The following is a 9722-nucleotide window of genomic DNA, read 5'->3' as shown; positions in this document are numbered from 1 at the left end:
GAGGGAGGGAGGGAGGGAGGGAGGAAGGAAGGAAGAAAGAAGACGTTAGGTAATAAACAGCTCTCGAGGGAGGGAGGGAGGGAGGGAGGAAGGAAGGAAGGAAGGAAGGAAGGAAGGAAGGAAGGAAGGAAGGAAGAAGACGTTAGGTAATAAACAGCTCTCCAAGGATTCATTCCATTTCTTTTGCAGGACAGTAGAGCATTACTATTCTAAAACTGTTCCTAGAACTTGAAAGACCAGAAATCTTTTCAATGTCATCTAATTCACCCATCCCCCGCAAAATGGTAAGTACTTGTTTGGCCAAAGAAAAGTGGTCTCTTCTAAATCTCAGCTGTGAGCTTCCTTATCCCCATCTGGTCCCCTTTTTTTTTTTCACCTCTTTGGCATCGTGACATAACAAACATGAGTCACATCTATAGTAAATATCAATTTATGACACTAGAAGATTGTAACTGATCAGCAAAACCAGGTCCTCTTTATCTTAGTCTGCTTAACTTCAGTATTTTTCAGAGTACTTGCTGCCACCCATTAGTAGGTTACAAAACAACTTAGTGTATCACAATTATTATTTAAATGATAAAATCAATTTATAAATTAATAAAATAGACATGATGACATATTATAAAATTAAATATAATTTTATTACATTCTTATTTGTATGTGTGTGAGGGAAGTTTTTTTTACATTATAGAGTAAAAAACTTATTATGGCTTATGATCAAGAAATTGAAAAGCATTACTTTTATTTCTAGCATACCATAAGGAATAAATAATAAATTCGTTTTCTATTAATAAAGAAAAAAATGAGAAAAAGTAATTACCTAAGTCTTAATTCTGGCCTTAAGAAAACTGTTTTTCAGTGCCTTAAAAGGTGAAAAGCAGAGAAGATATTCATGATTATGACTTCACTGACACTGCTCAAAGAACCAGAGGATTTTACACTTATAAACATGCCCTCAGATTGAAGATTTAAAACATCTATTTTATAAACTCTTCATAAATAGTGACAATACTCAAGACTTGCTGCATAGCAGCAATTTAGTATTTCAAGTCTACCAAAATCCTCTAATCTCCCCTGATACCACCCTTCAGTTCGAAACATCTGGAGCTAAGGAAGCTACACTGCAATGAATTGTGCATCCCACTCCTCTATAATGTAATATTATTTATATTAACATATTAGTATAACATACACTAATTTTGGTAAAATACCATGGAAATCTAACACAATTATATAATACATATGTGCTCTATATGTAATATAATGTATTACTCCTCTATAATGTAATATTATTTATATTAACATATTAGTATAACATACACTAATTTTGGTAAAATACCATGGAAATCTAACACAATTATATAATACATATGTGCATAGAGGAGGACACTTCCAGCAAATCATAGCCCACCTGAAAACTGCTGATTAAATGGAAAAAAAAATGTCCCATGAAAAGTAATGATGATAATTTAAGATGAAAATTATCATGATGATAATTTAAGATGAAAATTATCATGTCAAGTTAGTGTTCATAAAAGAAGAAAAGAGATGATCTGATGTGTGCATATCAGAAAATGTTAAGAATCTGATGATCTGATATAGGCATATCATAAAAATATAAGAATCACTACACAGTTATAATAAATGTAATCTTCAATATGTAAATGGAAAGGAAGGATCTATACCAAGTGCTTATGCATGCCAGTTGATTTGTTAGAATAGTTTTAGTTGGAAATTATAAAATGGATATAAAAATGCTAACAAACCCAAGTCTCAATAAACTACAAATTGCAGATGTTATACTCAATTTTAGATTTGACAATTCCAACTTCATTTTTCACATTCTTCCACTCCACAATTGAAAAAAAAAATTTAAAAAAGTTATAGACCAGGAAATAGAAATTGAAAACAAACCCACCATTTAGAATGAATCTGTAAATGTGTAAAAGAGGCAAATAACAATAACAGACAAAAACCTCATTTATCCTACAGAGGTATTGCAAGTAGAAGGATGTAGCATTAAATAGTGGCTTTGAATGGCCTCTGGTCTCTAGGCCAAAAAATTGTGAAAACCAAATTTAGAACTTTTGTTTTTCTTTTGAGACAGGGTCCCACTCTGGTTGCCCAGGCTGGAGTGCAGTGGTGTTATCTTGACTCAGTGAAGCCTCAACCTTCCCAGGCTCAGGTGATTCTCCTACCTCTGCCTTCTGAGTATCTGGGACAACAGACTCATGCTCTCATGCCCAGCTAATTTTTTTTGTATTTTTATTAGAGATGGGGTTTCGGCATGTTGCCCAGTCTGGTCTCAAACTCCTGGACTCAAGTAATCTGCCTGCCTTGGTTTCCCAGAGTGCTCTGATTATAGGTATGAGCCACTGTGCCCGGCCCCAACTTTAGAATTTTGTTTTCCGATTTATTATTAAACACTGATGGGAAAAGATGAAAAATTTAATGGGTGGCTACAAAAATAAGAGATGTGCCAATGATGGTCAGATTTGGAAAAGGAAAACAGAAATCTTTAAGCCTGACAATGGTTTCTGTGGCTAAAAATAAATGGTAGGTTTATTACATGAAATATTCAAAGTTTTGGTTTTTTTTTTTTTTTTGAGACAGAGTCTCGCTCTGTCGCCCAGGCTGGAGTGCAGTGGCGCGATCTCGGCTCACTGCAAGCTCCGCCTCCCGGGTTCACGCCATTCTCCTGCCTCAGCCTCCCGAGTAGCTGGGACTACAGGCACCCGCCACCGCGCCCGGCTAATTTTTTTTTTTGTATTTTTAGTAGAGACGGGGTTTCACTGTGGTCTCGATCTCCTGACCTTGTGATCCGCCCGCCTCGGCCTCCCAAAGTGCTGGGATTACAGGCGTGAGCCACCGCGCCCGGCCCGAAATATTCAAATATTATAGTAAAGACTGTCAGCTGATCCTATGTGCATTGGGAAGAACATAGATAATATTTGGCCAAGATAATTAATTGATTAAAAATGCATTTTAGAACAAACATTTCAGTGTTAGTAAGGAAGGTAAAATATATGTCAAAGAGGACATTTGAAGGCTTAGTTTGCTGCCAAAAGGTAGGTGAATTTGGACATAGCAGGAAAATAATATTTATTCAGTACAGTTGCCCCTCAGTATGCATAAGTGATAGGTTCCAGAATCCCTTCTGGATACTGGAATCCATAGGTGCTCAAGTGTCTTATATAAAATGGTGTATTAATCGCATTTAAAAATAACCTATGCATATCATTGTGTATACTTTAAATCATCTCTAGATTATTTTTAATGCTTAACATAATGTAAATATTATGTAAATAGTTGTTATACTGTATTGTTTGGGGGATAATTACAAGAAAAAAAGTCTGCATATGTTCAATATAAACACAACCCTCCGTTTTTTTCCTGAATATTTTTTGATCTGCAGTTGGTTGAATCCACAAATGTAGAACCAACAGATTCAAAAAAACATGTACAGCTATTATGTATCAGGCTATTACATGCATTATCTTGCATTTAACTACAACAGGTTTTGCTAGAAGTATTTATTACATATTGTATATGAGAAAACTAAGTCTCCAAGAGGCTAGATAAATTAGATAAGTTTGTAAAGCTACTAGATGGTAGAATCAGCATTTGAAGCTGGTTTTCCCTTTTCCTATACTATTTGCTTCTCGTTTCCACCAACAAATTACTTGACTTTTCCAATAACAAGAATAATTAACTAGTAGTATAACTTTTATACTAGGTAACAGACGTTATTTTTATGTTGAGAAAATGTATTTTGCCCAGTGTCATCAGTAAGATGCCTATGAGCTGATCCATAAAGTCAACTATTTATTGTAAATGAGGGTCTCCTCTATTCATTTGAATTACAATAAAGGTAACAAGATTTCTGCAGCCTGCAACTCATCCATTTCTGGTTATTTATAAACATTGTGAAGGAATTATCATCAAATTGCTTTTCTTTTCCAACTCGATCCATTTGATTTGTTCCGTTGGCTTGAATTGTAGGAAAAATAATTTTGTAAATGCTAATGAATTCTAAATTTGCATAAATCATCTCCCTATGTGATTTATAATCCTGAATTAAGTATATCTCAAAATACCAATGTGCAAAGAAAGTCTATTATATGGATAGGCATAATTCTAATAATCATGCAATTTATAAGCTAAAAAAATGAAGAATAGATTACCTCAAACCACTCAGAAATGAGCCTCTTCATTCACTTTTTACCTTTTATCAGTCTGCCAATTAGAGAAGCATACTTCCATCTTGTATTATTTTAGCATTACATTAATGTTGGTTGAGTACACTAATAAAAACATAAGTAAATATGAATTCACTAATTTATTTATGTATACAGTTAATAGTATATTTTTATGATGGCTTAATAAATGCCAAGCACTATTTTAAAATCTAAAAATAAAACATTTAATAAGAAAGTATATGTGTGTGTGTGTATGTACGCTCTCAAAGAACTTGCAACCTCTGAAGAGATCAGGTAAATAAGCAAATAACTCAACAAACATAAGAGATCAAATAAATAAGGAAATATCTCAACAACATTTTTTGCTATATTAAGAAAGGAAATCATAGTGGAAAAAATTACAGGTGGGTACTATATTGTTTGTTTCTTTCTAATGGTGTGATTAGAATAGTTTTCTTTGACATTTAAACTGAAATCAATAAAAGAAGAACCAGACCTTCATTTTGCAAGAAAAACTTGTCAATGAAGAATGCTGTATCCAGCACAGCTATCTCTCAGAAATGAAGAACTAAAGTATTTTCTAGACAAGCAAATGCTGAGGAAATGTATTGCTACTATCCCTGTTCTACAAGAAATTCTAAAGGGAGTTCTGAAAACTGAAAGAAAAAGATGCTAATTGGATGGCTATACTAATATTGTGATCATAGTGTGTAAACCACTTATATATTTAGTAAGAAAACTTAAATAAACATATATTAAAATAATAATTATTACAACAGTTTGTTATGAAATAGGCAATATAAAACGTAAATTGTGAAAAAAATTCAAAATATTAGCAGAGAATAAAGTTAGTATACACAGGGCGTTTTGTTTCCTTTTTTTCTTCTTTTTATTTTATTTTATTTTTTGAGACGGAGTCTTGCTCTGTCACCAGGCTAGAGTGCAGTGGTGCAATCTCAGCTCACTGCAACCTCTGCCTCCTGAGTTCAAGTGATTCTCCTGCCTCGGCCTCCTGAGTAGTTGGGACTACATGTAGGCAAGCACCACCATGCCTGGCTAATTTTTACATTTTTAGTAGAGAGAGGGTTTCACCGTGTTAGCTAGGATGGTCTCGATCTCCTGACCTTGTGATCCACCCACCTCAGCCTCTCAAAGTGCTGGGATTACAGGTGTGAGCCACTGCACCTGATCTTTTCTTCTTTTTTGTAATCAAAGTTAAGTTGGTATCAGTTTTAAACAAATTGTTATAACAATAGAATATTTTTTGTAAGCCTCCTGAAAACCACAAAGTAAAAACCTATAATAGATTCACTAAAAATAAATAGCAACACAGTAGCAGAGGAAATAACTTAATCACAAAGGAAGACAGTAAGAAATGAAAAAACTAAGAGAAGAGCTACAACACAACCAGAAAACAAGAAACAAAATAGCAGTAGTAAGTCCTTACCTATCGATAGTATCAGTTGTAAATTGACTAGATTATCCAATTAAAAGACATAGAATGGTTGACATGATAAAATCAGACCCAATGTAATGCTGTCTACAAGAAATTTGCTTCAGCTATGAAGAAATATATAGATTGAATGTGAGGGATGGAAAAAGATATTCTATGCAAATGGAACCAAAAAATACAGAAGTAGATATAATTATATCAGATAAAAAAGATTTTCAGTAAAAAACTAAAAAGAGATGAAGAAGGTTTTTATGTAATGATAAATGTGGCAATTCAGCAAGAGGATATAACACTAGTCAATATATATTGACCGAACACTTGATATATAAAGCAGTATCAGTAGATCTAAAGGAAGAAAAAGACTACAACACAGTAGTAGAGGACTTGAACATGCCACTTTTAGCAATGGAAAGATCATGCAGGCAGAAAATCAGAAAATCAACAGTAAAACATGAGAGTTAATTAAATAACACTATTGACCAAATGGACCTTAACAGACATTTATAAAACATTACATCTTATTGCAGTGGAATATACATTCTTTTCATCAACACATAAAATATTATCCAGGATAGATAATATTTTAAGTCAAAAAACTAGTCTCAACAAATTAAAAAAGTCAGTAACATGTCAAGTATCTTTTCTGATCACAGTAGAATAAAACTAGAAATCAATAACAAGAGAACCTTTGGACACTGTACAAATACATATAAATTAAATAACATGCATCAGAATGACCAATGAATCAATGAAGAATTTAAGAAAATAATTTTAAAATTTGTGAAATAAAAATGGAATTATAATATATCACTAAGGGATACAGAAAAAGTAGTACTATATAGTAATAAATGTTTACATCAATAAGAAAAGAAAGACTTTGGGCAAACAATCTAGAAGTATATGTTAAGGAAATACAAAAGCAAAACAATGAACCAAACCCAAAATTAATAGAAGGAAAAGAAGTCTAAAGACCAGAACAGAAATAAGCTAAATTAAGATTAAAGAACAATACCAAAAAATCAATAAAACAAAAAGTTTGTTGAAAAGATAAAACCAACACACATTTAGCTAGAATAAAAAAAGAAAAAGATGCAAATAAATAAATTCAGATATGTATAAAAACACTACAACTGATAACACAGAAATACAAAGAATCACTAGAGACTATTCTGAACAACTACATGCTAACAAACTGGAAAACCTAGAAGAAATTGAAAAATTCCTGGACACACAACTTGTTAGGATTGAATCATGAAAAAATGGAAAACCCAAACAGATTAATAATAAGATCAAAGCAGTAATAAAAGGCCCCCAATCGAAGAAAAGCCCAGGACCTGATGGGTTCACTGCTAAATTCTACCAAAAAAAAAAAAAAAAAAAAAAAAAAAAAAGCTAGATACAGCACACCGACTTCAAACTATACCACAAGGATGCAGAAACAAAAAAGAGCATAGTACTGGTACGAAAGCAGACAAATAGACCAATGCAGCAGGTTACAGAACACATAAATAAAGCCATACACTTACCACCATCTGATCGTGGACAAAGTAGACAATAGCAAGCAATGGGGAAAAGAAACTATTCAATAAATGGTGCTAGGATAACTGGCTAGCCATATGCAGAAGATTGAACCTGGACCCCTTCCTTTCACCATATACAAAATTCAACTCAAGATGGATAAAAAATTAAATGTAAAACCTAAAAATATAAAAAGCCTTAAAAAACCTAGGAAATATCATTCTGGACATAGGCCTTGGCAAATAGTTCATGATAAAGACTCCAAAAGCAATTGCAAGCAATGTGAAAATTGTCAAGTGAGACCTAATTAAACTAAAGAGCTTTATTTGCATAACAAGAGAAAGTATTGGTGGAGTAAATAGACAACCAACAGAATGGAAAAAATATTCACAAGCAATGCATCCAACAAAGGCCTAATATACAGAATCTATAAGGAACTTAAACATATCAACGGCCAAAAACCAAACAACCCGATTCAAAAATGGCCAAAGGACATGAACAGACACTTCTCAACAGAAGACATACATGCAGCTAAAAAGCATATAAAAAATGCTTGACATCACTAATCATTAGAGAAATGCAAATCAAAACCATCATGAGATGCCATCTCACACTAGTCAGAATGGTTGCTACTAAAAATTCAAAAAATAACATGTTGACAAAGTTGTAGAGCAAGGGGAACACACATACACTGTTGGTGTCAACGTAAATGAATTCAGCTGCTGTGCAAAAGATACTTAGAGAGTTCTCAAAGAACTTAAAACAAAACTCCCATTTCACCTAGCAATCCCATTGTTGGGTATATACCCAAAAGAATATAAATTGTGCTATCATAAACATACATGCATGAATATGCTCATTGCAGCATTTTTCACAATAGTAAAGACATGGAATCAACCTAGATGCCCATAAGTGGTGGACAGAATAAAGAAAATGTTGATACATATACACCACTGAATACTAAGCAGCCATAACAAAGAATGAAATAATGTCCTTTGCAGCAGCATGGGTGCAGCTGGAGGCCATTGTCCTAAATGAATTAATGAAAGAACAGAAAACTATGTTTTCTGCATGTTCTCACACACAAATGGGAGTTAAACTTTGAGTACACATGGACACAAAGAGGGCAACAATAGACACCAGAGTTTACTTGAGGGTGGAGGGTGGAGGGTGAGAAAAAAAAAACTACCTTACAGGTTCTATGCTCACTATCTGGGTGACAAAATAAATCATACACCAAACCCTAGTAACATGCAATTTACCTAGGTAACAAACTTGTACATGTATCACCAAGAACCTAAAATAAAAGTTGGAGTAAAAAAGATCATTCACCATTATCAATTAGGATTCATTTGAGGGATGTAAAGATGGTTCAACATATGGAAATCAATAAATGTGATACATCACACGAACAGAATCAAAGACAAATACCATGTATCATCTCAATAGATGCTGAAAAAGCATTTGATAAAATTCGCTATTCCACCATGATAACAACGCTTAATAAAGTAAGTGTAGAAGTATCATATCTCAAGGCCGGTCGTGGTGACTCATGCCTATAATCCCAACACTTTGAGAGGCTGAGGCAGGCAGATAACTTGAGGTTGGGAGTTCGAGACCAGCCTGACCAACATGGAGAAACCCCATCTCTACTAAAAATACAAAATTAGCCAGGCGCGGTGGCGCATGCCTGTAATCCCAGCTACTTGGGAGGCTGAGGCAGGAGAATTGCTTGAACCCGGGAGGTGGAGGTTGTGGTGAGCCGAGATCACACCATTGCACTCCAGCCTGGGCAACAACAGCGAAAATCCTGTCTCAAAAAAAAAAAAAAAAAAAAAGTATCATATCTAAAAATAATAAAAGCCACATATGACAAAACCACAGGCAATGTCATACTGAATGGGGAAAAATTGAAAGTCTTTTTTTCATGAATAACATGGCAAGGATGCCTACTTTCACCACTTTTATTCAGTGTAGTTCTGGAAGTCCCAGTCAGAGCACTTAGGCAAAAGAAAGATATAAAAGTCATCCAAATTAGAAAGAAAAGTGTCAAATCATCTTTCGTGGCATATGATATAATCTTATATTTAGAAAAATCTATCAACACACATACAAAAAAAGTAAAGTCAACTTGTTACTGGTAAAAAATAAATGGCAAATTTGAAGAATAAAAAATCAACATACAAAAATCAATCATATTTTCTAAGTATTATATGTGAGAACATGCAGAAAACATAGTTTTCTGGTTTTATATTTTACAAAAAATAATTAATTTTTCCAATATGCTAATAGTGATCAGCTTGAAAAAGAAATTCAGAAATCAATTACATTTACAATAGCTACAAAAATAAGAAATAAACCTGTAATAGCCTTCAACCAATGCGAGTGAAAGATCTCTCATAATAAACAATCTCATGAAGAACTGAGAGGCACAACAAATGAATGATATTCTCCATGCCTCATGGATGAAAAGTTAATATTATTAAATGCTCCATTAATTTTTAATTCAAAGCAGTCAACAGATTCATTGCAATTTCTATATAAAATAACAG

Source organism: Rhinopithecus bieti, unplaced genomic scaffold, assembly GCF_001698545.2.
Source record: "Rhinopithecus bieti isolate Rb0 unplaced genomic scaffold, ASM169854v2 scaffold_41853, whole genome shotgun sequence".
Taxonomy (NCBI): Eukaryota; Metazoa; Chordata; class Mammalia; order Primates; family Cercopithecidae; genus Rhinopithecus; species Rhinopithecus bieti.
Note: the sequence above shows the minus strand (reverse complement) of the source record.